The sequence below is a fragment of the Talpa europaea genome (assembly GCF_964194135.1).
Source record: "Talpa europaea genome assembly, chromosome: 6".
NCBI lineage: Eukaryota > Metazoa > Chordata > Mammalia > Eulipotyphla > Talpidae > Talpa > Talpa europaea.
In genome coordinates this window covers 71,594,753-71,607,435 of record NC_140072.1, presented here as the reverse complement: position 1 = coordinate 71,607,435, position 12,683 = coordinate 71,594,753, and the positions used below count along the sequence as shown (strand labels likewise).

Below are 12,683 nucleotides of genomic sequence, written 5' to 3'. Positions count from 1 at the left end.
AAAAAAAAAAAAAAAAAAAAAAAGGCAGAAATCTAAAAGGAAGCAGTTCAGTTTTTCCCTCTCACCACTAAATCCTCTTTAGAAAGGAAATGACTAATTTTCTCCATTAATTATTACTCAAAAATTCATAACTGAAAGGAAGATGATTCTCAGATTCTATAACTACCCATCCTGTCATGAAATGATCCTGTCATGAAATGTGCCCCTCACTTTGTTCAATATTGTTTGTCTGAAGGTGTTATAAGCACCTATGCAGCATATCTGATCTGAGATACTGAGAAAGTTAGGAAGGAGGTTTGGTTTTTGGGGTGTGGGTGAGTGCATGGGTGTGGGTGAGTGTTTGCAGGAGGGAGGTTAGAGGTTGTAGATAACATGACAGATAATATGGGGCAAGTTCTCTATCAAACAGCTATACAAATGATGTTAGTGTGATTGCAGGTGAGCCTCCGACCAGATTCAATGCCACTCAGTACACACCACCACATTACAAACACAGGCTAGTCATTGCCCAGTTTTCAGCAAATAGTTTGACTTCATGAATCCAGTAATTTCTCTTTGGGTAGTTTGTATCAGACACTTTTCCCTACTAGAATACCCTCAACTACAAAAGCACAGAAAAACGGGTGTGAAACTTTTTAGTAACAAGGATTAGAGAGTTAACATGTTCACCTGTCTGTAAGAATCTATATTACAAATACAAAAATTAAAGTACCCCTGTAGAAAAGGGGAGGGGTGTGGATCTTACTGTTAGGGAAGGTACATGCAGCCCCTCTGACTAGCTACTGGGAACTAGGGGCAAAGCTGAGTGGCCAGGTGAAGCTGTGTAACATGGAAGGCAGGTGGGTTTGGGGGTTCATGCTTCCTCTGGCTGACTTTTCACCCTTTTCACCCTGGTGTGTTGAAAGAGTGAGAGACATGGTGGGGAAGCTGACAATGGCAACCGTTTTCTTGATGTGCCAGCTTTCTGGGAACTGCTTAAATCCCTTCTTGCTGTTTCCTGCCAGAATATGCTTGAGGTTTGTGGCAAGTTTTTGGCTTCAGTGGTCCCAGTTCAGGCTGACCTTGTTTGGTTAGGTCCTTGCCCATGAAGCAATGGGTAATGCTGAAAATTTTATTAGGAAACTACTTTATTAGGAATATCATCTTTTCGTTAAGCACACAACTCTATTTAGGCTCTATCACAATAAGTAGCTGCTTCCTTTGTCTTTATGCAGTGGGTGGCTGGACTCTTAGCACACCTTCAGCTTGGGGTCTTTGGGTACACCTCGGTCACATGCTAACATTAATACTTTAATCATGACATACAGCTGCTAGCACCTTTTTACGGCTACCATTAGTCACCCTCGTTCTATGTTCCAATGAAAATAGACAACTTTTTTATAGCTGCTATAAAAATATAATGTACACATTTAAAGATGCAAGGAAAATACTAATTTTATTGCTATACTGCATTTAATTAGTAATGAAACGTGCAGTAAATCAGGTGACGGATGTCTCTTTCTGGAAGGATACACGAAAAACTGATAATATTGGGTGCTTCAAGGAGACCTGGGGATGGGGCAAAAGCAAGCTTTCTTTTCACATATACTTTGTACCTTCTGAACTTTGAACATCCTGCCAATTCAAAAACAAAAGTAAAAAATGTAGAAAATTTATATGCAGTTTGAGGATCTCGGTGAGATGTTAAGCAGCAAAGTTTAAAAGTTTTTAGTTACATAAGCAAACAGAATTAGTATTTCTCAAGTGTCTCAGTTTCACATTTTTGTGAAGATGTGAAAAATAAATGAAAACATAAAACCACTATGTCTTTAACTTTTTTTACTCTAGGTATCAAAATAGAATAGATGCCTGATGAATAAAATACCAATCAATGGTATTCTGTGCAAACACAGAAACCTCAAGAGCAAATATGACTTGTTTCTATAGAAAATGTAAATAAGATAGCTTGATTGTTAACAGAACTTTAAAAAAAAAAAAGAAATGCAGCATATTGACAAAGAAAAAGAGCGTGGTAACTACTTAAAGTTAACAAGACAGGAAACACCCAACTATGTAGGATGAATCTGTACTTGATGAGTCTAAAGTTAAAAGAATGTGAACAGAAAAAAATCACCACACTATAACAAACTAACATTTCTTGTCCTCTTACTTTAAAATGGCAATAGTGACAAATGGGGATTTCAGTAAATCAATGTTCACATTCTAATTTGACAAAAATTTATAAGATGACCATCTTCCATCTCATTTCCATTACAGTACAGTTGGTCTGTGGACCTAATTACAACTTTATATTCACTTCTGTCCAACCTGTGGGTTCTCTTTGGATCTGTTCTTTTCAATTATATAACATAAATACTTGTTGAATTTTAATGCTATCACTGTAGCTTATAATTTCTTCTTTAAGTTCAAGATCTTAGTTGAAATGACCAAATACAAAGCTCAATGGAGCATCACACAAGGTCTTTACTCTGCCAGACTAACATGTAACCTGTAATCATCTCTAACTAGTAGTTTTCCATCTTTTGGAGGGCCATACACCTTTTGTAAATGTGGTGAGAAGTTAATAACTCTCAGAAAATGCATATGAGCACAAAGTTTTGAGGTATTGTTAGACTCCTTCAGAAACTGACAGACTTTACCTTAGAACTTCCAATTTGGATTTATCTCCCCTTTCTCTGAAAACCCTAACACGTGGTGCCCTGCAATGGGCTAGACACAATTTCTGCAGAATTCCTTTAGTCTCCCCTTAATTTTTCTCACTCTCCTGAGCTTTTTGCCACAGATCTTATCCTCTTCTAAACTACTATCAAATTTCAAAGTGCTCTTCTAAAATGTAATTTGAACACCTACAAATCCTGCTGAAAAGCCCTTCCTCAATGGCACCAGGTGAACCCTGAGACCCATCTCCACTGTACTGAACTCCAGAGGGCTCCCACGACTTAACTTCTCCTTGCCTGGCATTTCCCACATGCAGCTTCCTAAGAATGGAAGAAAAATGTCTGACAGGACCTGCCTTGTCATTCCACCAGGACTCGCAACAAAGATTACCTCCTCTAAGATTTTCTTTTCTTTTTTTTTTTTTTAAATGTTCTAGTTTTTTTTTTAAAAGATTATTTATTTATTTATTTATACATACAAGCACTGGGTACAGTCAGAAGCGCGGGAGGGTGAGAGAATTCACCAGAGCCAGAGCAGGGAGCAGAGCAGGCAGAAGGACCGAAGTACACTGCTGAGGGGAGCAGCGGGCGGCAGGAGAGGTCTGCGCGCCATGTGGGACCCTCCTCCGATGGCCGGGGAGCAGCCGGGGATCGAACCGGCGCCGCAGAGGCCGCGGGCAGCTTCGCAACCCAGTGCTCAACCGCTGCGCCAGCGGGGAGGCCCTCCTCTAAGATTTTCTATGCTCTCTGAACCCACAATCCCTTTCTGTGTGCTCTCAGAACCACCTGTGCTTACTTCTGCCATCATATTCAGTCTTGCGACAGGGGTTTTCTCACCCACTCTCTTTGGAATAACAGTTCTCTGAGGGCATCATCATATGTAATTTATCACTGTATCTGCATTGTCAAGTACATGGTAGACATCTGCAGTTACTGAATAAAGCTCCTCTTTGGTTTAGCTGTTCAACTGATTTTGAGAGCCAATCACTTTACAATGGTATATTTGAGACTTAGTTTCAGCCATATTTGAGATTTAGCCTCAGTGTTGAAGCTTTTTTTTTAAATTTAACACTATTATCTAAATGAGATTTTTAATCTATTTTTAATCTATTCTGCCATTTTGGAAAAATTTACTTTCTTGGTGAGACTGTAAAAACTCAAAAGCTTTTCTTCATATTTGTACAGTTGAACAGTACAAATATAAACACTTTAGAACCTAATTAAACAAGAAACCCTTAAAATTGATCGTTAGTGTTAATTAAATGGTCAATTCCTTCTTTTTTTCCCCTATGAAGTGGAGTACAGGCCAGAGTCGCGGGGAGTAAGAAGATTCACCAGAGAGAGAGCGGGGAGCAGCGGGCCATACAAGAGAGATCTGCTGTGTCATGTGGGTTGCTCCCCAGCCGGCCGTGGACAGCCTCACAGCGCTGCGCTCAACCACCTGCGCCACCAGGGAGGCCCGGTCAATTCTTTTATACAGAGTTAAGGCAGCTATAAACTGGCTTCCATAGCAGAGGTAATTTGGCCTCATTAGCAGTACCTTTTAAACTAGGTATAAAAGCCTGCAAACTGGCAAGCAGTTGTAAATTTCCAGGTCATTAGTTGTGTGACATAGGTAGGAAAAGAATTTTATATTTCACTACCTTGAAATTAATTCAATTAATCCTTTTTTTTTTGAGGTTAAATTTTATGACATGAATAATCACTTACAGGAGAAAGCAAACACTAATAAAAGCAGGACACTTTTCCTCACTATTTCCAACACATTCATATCCTAAAAATTTATTTTCCAGACATGTCATCTCTCTAAATGAAGCCTCTCATAACTGTTCTAGGTCACGAATATGAGCTAAGAACTCCATGTTGAAGACAGAACGGCTGCAGAATAATTTAAACTGTAAAATGTCACATTTGGCAACTTGTTGCGGTTGGTGTATAAGCACACAAGAAGTCATTTTACTTCTATAGTCCTCTGTTCTTTCATTTGGAAATGAGTGTCCATTTCAGGTACTCTCATTGCCTTCCTCTCCAGCTTAAAATAACTTGATTTTAGAAAAGAACCAGAAGAACATGGTGTACCTACATTGGCTAAAACCGCCCACATGGCACCTCTTAATCACTTAGTCAGAAATTCCACTCCTGGATAAAACATTTACACATGGTGAGGATTTATACATTTAGCCATTCAGCAAACATTTCTGAAGGCTAACTAGAGGCAGAAAAAGAGTCTCTAACTTGTGTAGGTGTTACTCCCCTCTTTACTTTTTTGTGGCCAAAAGAACTGCTCTGAGGTAAGTGTTATACAGTTTAGGGTAAGGTAAAAGTATCAGGTTTTTCTGCCCTCCCACCATTAGGACGGATGACGGAACCCTGCAGTCCTGAATGCATGCCCAATGGCGGGCACCTGGAATAGGGTTTGGGCATATGTAGATTGGATTCACCTGGGCTAAGACTGGGCTTTTAAGGGTGGCGTCATGGGGATGCCAGCAGAAGCAGAGAAGCAGAAGCAGAACCATGAGAGAAGCAGAGAGCCCAGATAGAGTAAAGAACTGCTGGGGGCTGGGAGGCCTGTCTGCCTCCAAGCCCCACCCATGACCCCTCCCTGCCATGTACCTGGTAAATCCCAATAAAAGCCTGCAAAAGCCACTGAGGGCTCCAAGACTCCTCCTTTACCCGGTCTGCTGGATCAGAAAACCTGCTCCGTGTCCATTCCTGCCTATATATACAGGATATAAAACACCACAAAAAGGAAACTGATTATCCTAGCTCCACACATACCTGATGCTAAGTGAACAGAGAGAATCCTCCTCCATGGAGTACTGGGGTCACAGGGAAGGAAAAAGGAAATGGATGTTTGTAGGAGGACTGCACTTTTATTCCATGAGGGCAAATTACAATGTATTTCATTTTTTTTTTAATAATAAATTTTATTGTTATATTCCCCATACAATTGCAGCCCCCCCATTCTGACCCCAATCCCTCCCCGCCCGCCCCGCCCCCCTAAAAGTGTCTCTGGTTCATAGTTTTTTGTTGATTTTCATTTTCACTTTCTTATAGTTATTCATTTTCCTGGTCCCTTATTTAAGTTTTCTAGATTCCTGCTATGAGTGAGACCATCCGGTATTTTTCTTTTTCTTTTTGGCTTATTTCGCTGAGCATGATCCCTTCCAGCGCCATCCATGTTGCTGCAAATTGCATGTGTTTATCTTTTTTGAATGCTGAGTAATATTCCATGGTATATATGGACCACATCTTCTTGATCCAGTCATCTATTTTTGGGCATTTGGGTTGTTTCCAAAGCTTAGCTATTGTAAACAGTGCTGCTATAAACATAGGGGTGCAGGTGTTCTTTGGAATTGATGTTTCTGTGTCCTTTGGGTAAATACCTAGGAGTGGAATTGCTGGATCATATGGAAGCTCTATGTTTAGTAGGTCCAGAAATCTCCACACAGCTTTCCACAGTGGTTGGACCAGTTTGCACTCCCACCAAAAGTGTAGAAGAGTTCCTTTTTCTCCACACCCTCGCCAACATTTGTTGTTGCTAGTTTTTTTAATATGTGCCATTCTCACTGGTCTAAGATGGTATCTCATGGTAGTTTTGATTTGCATTTCCCTGATGGCAAGTGATGTTGAACATTTTTTCATATGCCTGTTGGCCATTTGCATTTCCTCTTCAGAGAAGTTTCTTTTTAGCTCTTCTGCCCATTTTTTGACTGGATTCTTTTCTTTGTTGTTGTTGAGTCTCATCAGCTCTTTGCAGATTTTTGTGATCAGTCCTTTATCATTAGTGTTGGGTGCAAAAATGTTCTCCCAGTTGGTGGGGTTTCTCTTTGTTTTTGTTATTGTCTCTTTTGCTGTGCAGAAGCTCTTTAATTTGATGTAGTCCCAGCTGTTTATCTTTGCCTTCACTATCACTGCTTTGGGTGATGTGTTTGTAAAGATGTCTTTGATGTGCAAATCACGTAGTGTTTCGCCTATATTTCCTTCTATATATTTTATGGTTTCAGGTCTTATGTCTAGTTCTTTAATCCATTTTGAGTTGATTTTTGTGTATGGTGTGAGGTAGTGGTCAAGCTTCATTCTTTTGCATGTAGTGACCCAGTTTTCCCAGCACCATTTATTGAACAAACTTTCTTTGCTCCAATGCATATTCTTTGCTCCTTTGTCAAAGATTACTTGACCATAAATCTGTGGGTTTATTTCTGGATTTTCTATTCGATTCCATTGGTCTGTATGTCTGTTCTTGTTCCAATACCATGCAGTTTTGATGATTATGGCTTTGTAGTATAGTTTGAAGTCTGGGAGTGTAATGCCTCCATTCCCTTCTTTTTTTTTCAGGAGAGCTTTGGCTATTCGGGGTTTTTTGTGATTCCATATGAATTTCATCAATAATTGTTCTATTTCTTTGAAGAATGACATTGAAATTTTGATTGGAATAGCATTGAATCTGTATATTGCTTTTGGAAGGATAGCCATTTTAATAATGTTTATTCTTCCAATCCACGAGCAGGGGATGTCTCTCCATTTCTTTGTGTCTTCTTCTATTTCTTCTAACAGTGTTTTATAGTTTTCTTTGTATAGGTCCTTTACCTCTTTTGTTAGATTTATTCCCAAATATTTGATTTTTTTTGTTTCAATAACAAAAGGGATGGTCTTTTTGATTTCTTCTTCTTCAGATTTATTGTTTGTGTATAGGAAGGCTACTGACTTTTGCGTGTTGATTTTGTATCCTGCCACTTTACTGAACTGATTGATGAGTTGAATTAGCTTTTCTGTGGAGTTTTTGGGGTTCTCTATGTATAATATCATATCGTCTGCAAATAGTGATAGTTTGACTTCTTCTTTTCCTATTTGGATTCCTTGGATGTCTTTCTCTTGTCTTATTGCCCTGGCTAGGACTTCCAGTATTATATTGAAAAGCAGTGGTGAGAGTGGACATCCTTGTCTTGTTCCAGATCTTAATGGAATTGCTTTCAGCTTTTCACCATTGAGAATGATACTGGCTGTTGGCTTGTCATAGATGGCCTTTATGATGTTGAGGTATGTTCCTTGTATCCCAAGAATTTCAAGGGCTTTTATCATGAATGGGTGTGCACTTTGTCGAAAGCTTTCTCAGCATCTATTGATATTATCATATGGTTTTTATATTTCTTTTTGTTGATGTGTTGGATAACGTTGATTGATTTTCGGATGTTAAACCATCCTTGTGCCCCTGGAATGAATCCTACTTGGTCGTGGTGAATTATCTTATGGATACATTGTTGGATTCTGATGGCTAAAATTTTATTGAGGATTTTTGCATCAGTGTTCATTAGGGAGATTGGCCTGTAGTTTTCCTTTTTTGTGTTGTCCTTGTTCGGTTTTGGTATTAGTGTAATGTTGGCTTCATAGAACGTGTTTGGTATTGTCCCTTCCTTCTCAATTTTTTGGAAGAGTTTGTGAAGGATAGGCACTAATTCGTCTCTGAATGTTTGGTAGAATTCATTTGTAAATCCATCAGGTCCTGGGCTTTTGTTTTTGGGGAGGTTTTTGATTACCATTTCAATTTCGCTAATTGTAATTGGTCTGTTTAGGTGTTCTATTTCTTCTTTATCTAGCTTTGGGTGATTGTAGAGTTGTAGGAATTTGTCAATCTCCTCTAGATTGTTAAACTTGTTTCCATATAACTGTTCATAGTAGTTACTGATTATTCTTTTGATTTCTGCTGTGTCCGTTGTGATTTCTCCTCTTTCATTGATGATCCTGTTTATTTGTGCTTTCTCCCTTTTTTCCTTTGTGAGCGTGGCTAGGGGTTTGTCTATTTTATTGATTTTTTCAAAGAACCAGCTCTTGGTTTCATTGATCTTTTGGATTGTTTTTTTAGTTTCAATTTCATTTATTTCTGCTTTGGTTTTTATTATTTCTTTTCTTCTACTGGTTTTGGGGTTTTTTTGTTGTTCTTTTTCTAGATCTTTGAGCTTCGAGATTAGGTTGTTTCTTTGAGTTCTTTCTTGTTTCTTGATGTGAGCTTCTATTGCTATATATTTTCCTCTTATTACTGCTTTTGCTGCATCCCATACATTTAGGATATTGGTGTCCTCCTTGTCGTTCAATTCAAAAAATTTTTTAATTTCCTCTTTGATCTCCTCATTAGTCCAATGGTCTTCCAGTAGTGTGGTTTTTAATCTCCATGAGGTAGGAAAGTTCCTTGCCTTCTTTTTATGGTTTATTTCTAGTTTGATGCCTTCATGGTCAGAAAAGATGGTTGATATGATTTCAATCTTGGTGTATCTGTTGATGTTTGTCTTGTGCCCCAGTATGTGATCGATCCTGGAGAATGATCCGTGTGCGCTTGAGAAAAATGTGTACTCCGTTTTTTTGGGGTTTAGTGTTCTATAGATGTCTGTTAAGCCCAATTGCTCTAGGTCCTTATTTAGAGCTTTGGTTTCTTTACTTATTTTTTGTCTTGTTGATCTATCCATTGTTGATAGTGGTGTGTTGAAGTCTCCCACTACGTATGTGTTTTCTCTGATGTCTGTTTTCAGAGAGGACAACAGTTGTCTGATATATTTTGGTGCTCCTTCGTTTGGTGCGTATATGTTAATGAGTGTTATTTCTTCTTGAAGTATTGTCCCCTTGATCATAATGTAGTGACCATTGGGGTCTCTTTTTATCTTTTTGAGTTTGAAATCTGATTTATCTGATATAAGTATAGCTGTTCCTGCTTTCTTTTTTGGTCCATTTGCTTGTAGGATTGTTTTCCATCCTTTAACTTTGAGCCTATTTTTATCTTTTGTAGCTAAATGTGTTTCCTGGAGACAGCAAAAGGTTGGGTTTTGTTTCTTAATCCAGGCTGCAACTCTGTGTCTTTTTATTGAAGAGTTTAGTCCATTTACATTTAGAGTTAATATTGATATGTTAACATCTGTATTTGCCATTGTGTTTGTGTTTCCTTTGATTTTATTTATTTATTCTTTTAATAACTTTTTTTTTTTTTTTGGCCTTCTTTCATTGTTATTCGTCCCTCTGAGGTTCTGGCTTTAGGACTCCTTGTAGTATTTTTTGGAGTGGGGGTTTAGTTGCAATGAAATTCCGGAGTTTCTGTTTGTCTGGGAAGGTCCATATTCTTTCTTCAAAGAGGAAGGAGAGCTTTGCGGGATAGAGTATTCTTGGTTGGCATCTGTTTTCTTGGAGTCTGTTGACTATGTCCCTCCACTCTCTCCTTGCCCGTAGTGTTTCTTCGGAGAAGTCTGATGTCAGCCTGATTGGCTTTCCTTTGAATGTTATCTGTTTCTTCCCTCTTGCCAGCTTCATTATTTTTTCCTTGTCCTGGATTCTTGGGAGCTTTACTATTATGTGTCTTGCTGTATTTTTTCTTTCGTCGTGGAAGTTTGGTGTTCTTCTTGCTTCTTGTATATCAATTTTCAGCTCCTTCTTCACATTTGGGAAGTTCTCTTCAATTATCTCTTTGAATATTTTCTCTGTTCCTACTTCTCTCTCCTCTCCTTCTGGTATTCCTATAACTCTTATATTTCCTTTCCTCATGGAGTCTGATAGTTCCCGGTCTTTCTTCATTCTTTTTCCTTCGTACTTCTCTTTCCTTTTCTGTTTTCGTTCTTTTTATTTCTGTGTCTTCAAGAGCACTTATTCATTCTTCCATTTCATCAATTCTGCTTTCATTGCTTTTCCCAGAATTCTTTAGTTCTTCCACTAATTCTTTGATCTCCTGCATTTCTTTTACTTCCCTCTTTAGGGACTCAATTTCATTCTTCTGATCGTTGATTATTTTTCCCTTATCATTGTTTGCCTTTATGACTTCTGTCAGTTTTTTAATCACGGCAATTTTAAATTCTCTTTTTGGAAGGCTCAGAAGTTCTTCCAAGTTACTGTCGTTGCAATCTGAGGGCTGGTTTTCTTTTTGTGGTGTGCTTTTTCTCTGGAGAGTTGCTAGGTTGCGTGTGGTTCTTCTCCTCCCTACTGTCTGTTTTCTAATTTGCCGTATGTGTTGGGACACTGTGTAGTTGGGACTGGCCGGCATCTTGGGTGAGCTTCTCTGCTCCCCTCTGGTTCCTCCAGGAGTCATCAGTCAGTTTCAAGCAGTCTTTATTGGAGAAAGGTCCCTGTCCTAAAATGTCGATGTGGGGACACACTCCCCTGTGCGCCTGGTCTGCCCCGGCGGTGGGTTCCTGCTCCCCCTCTGGGCTTGGACTGCAGGCCAGAGGGGGTCTGGCGTGGGCGAACTTCCCCCGCTCACCTCTGGCTCCTGAGGAAGCCTTCTGCAGGTAGTCTTTACTGAAGAAATGTCCCTGTTCTAAAATGGTGATGTGGGACACACTCCCTGCGCGTACGGTGTCAGGCACACTCTTCTGCGTGCCTGGTCTGCCCCGGCTGTGGGTGCTCGCTCTCCCTGTGGGCTCAGACTACTTGTTCGGATGTGGGCTAACTCCCCAGCTAGCCACTAGCTCCTTCAGGAGCCTGTGCTGGCTTCAAGTCGCTAGGTGGCGCCAGAGATCTCTCCTAGAGCCCTTGGGGAGCTGATTTTCCACCCCGTGGGACAGGGAGCAGAGCGGGGATGGTAGGGTACACCTCAACGGCTTTGTGGTGCTGTGTCTGCCTTGTGCCCCACCGTCGTGGGGAACCCACGCCCCTAATTTCGTGCCCCGGGTCTCAGTTCCAAAGCCCTCAGTTCCAGGACGCGGGCTGTAGCCCAGTTCAGTGGCGCGGGAATGGCACCTTTTGCAACGCTCCCGTGCCTGGGCGCCTGGTTCCTGCTTACTCAGGGAGGGACCTTCACCTCAGTGAGGACCTCCGAGCGTCTCCCCGCGAGCCTAGGTCGTCTCCCAAGCCTAGGTCGCAGGCGCGGGGACCTGGGCAGCCGAGATCCTGGTCTGCACTTGGTTTGCAAGCGCGCCGAGCGCGCCACTTTCCGCGCAAGCTTACCGGCAGCCCGGGCTGTGTGCGCGTCTCCCGGGGTCTTTGTTCTTCTCTAATGGCGCCCGGAGCCTTTCGCTCACCGTGGCGAATCCTGCAGGGTTCGCCTCAGCTCCCGTTCACGGGGTGTGGTGGCTGCAATAGTTCCTTTCCACTCACAGTCCCACATGCTGCGTCCGTTTTTCTTGTTGGCCGTTTTGGTTTGTTGTTTCCCTCCTCTCTGCTGGTCGGAGAGTGCCGACTTTGTGGGTGGGGGAGGGGAGCAGGGTTCTGCGCTTCCCTCCCTTCTGGTCCTCTTTTATGGCAACTTTCTTCTTCGGGCAGTTTGCTGGAGTCACCCGTTTATCTTCCGTGTCCCAGTTCTCACTGGGACCTGCCGCTTTTCCTCCCTATTACTTTTTTTAATGGGAGATCTTACTCGCAGCGTCTCCTCGCCGCCATGTTGCTCCGCCCCTTACAATGTATTTCATTTGATACATTAAACATATTTTTTGAAAATGGCATATGAAACTTAAAACTTTTATAAACAAAATAATTTTCAATTATCCAGATGCAACAGCTTTAAAAAAGGAATTCCAGAGGTAATATTTTCACAAATGAGTGTGTGAATCTAGATTTTCATTTAATTTGGCTTAAAATGTTTCTAAATTGCTTTTTATATAACATTAGTATAGGTAAGTTTCTACTCATTCTATCTGTTCACCTTAGAGCATGTTGACCTGCTGAGCATATTTCTAAACTAAACCCTCATTTTAAAAAATTCAATAGGAAGTATCTGCATGTGAAAGGAGGAAAGAAACAGCTATGTTCTCATTCTAAGCTAGGCAGTGTAACAAGTCAGTAATTCTCATCTTCTGAGGACCCAGAAGAATAGACAATATCCTCCTCCCTGCACTGGAAGGTAGGAGGTGAGTCCTAAACAATTAACCACAATTTCTGCCCCACACCTGTATGGGTTTCATGATTATAGTTAGTGTTGTCAACACATCAATTTTCATTTCAAAACTATTTCCACCAGTTTATCAAAATCTTCCCTAGTTTATTATATAAAGTCTAATCTTTTTTTTCTGTAAATTCTAATCTTAATGACAACATTTTTTTAAAAAGTTGTGTTGC

The 12,683-nt window shown here is 40.5% G+C and overlaps 1 protein-coding gene across 2 annotated transcripts in view; it reads right to left on the bottom strand.

Annotated features, from left to right (window-relative positions):
• Positions 1-12,683, bottom strand: part of LIMS1 (LIM zinc finger domain containing 1) — a gene marked incomplete at both ends in the record, with an annotated part of 151,834 nt that overhangs the window by 66,986 nt on the left and 72,165 nt on the right. The window lies entirely within an intron of this gene.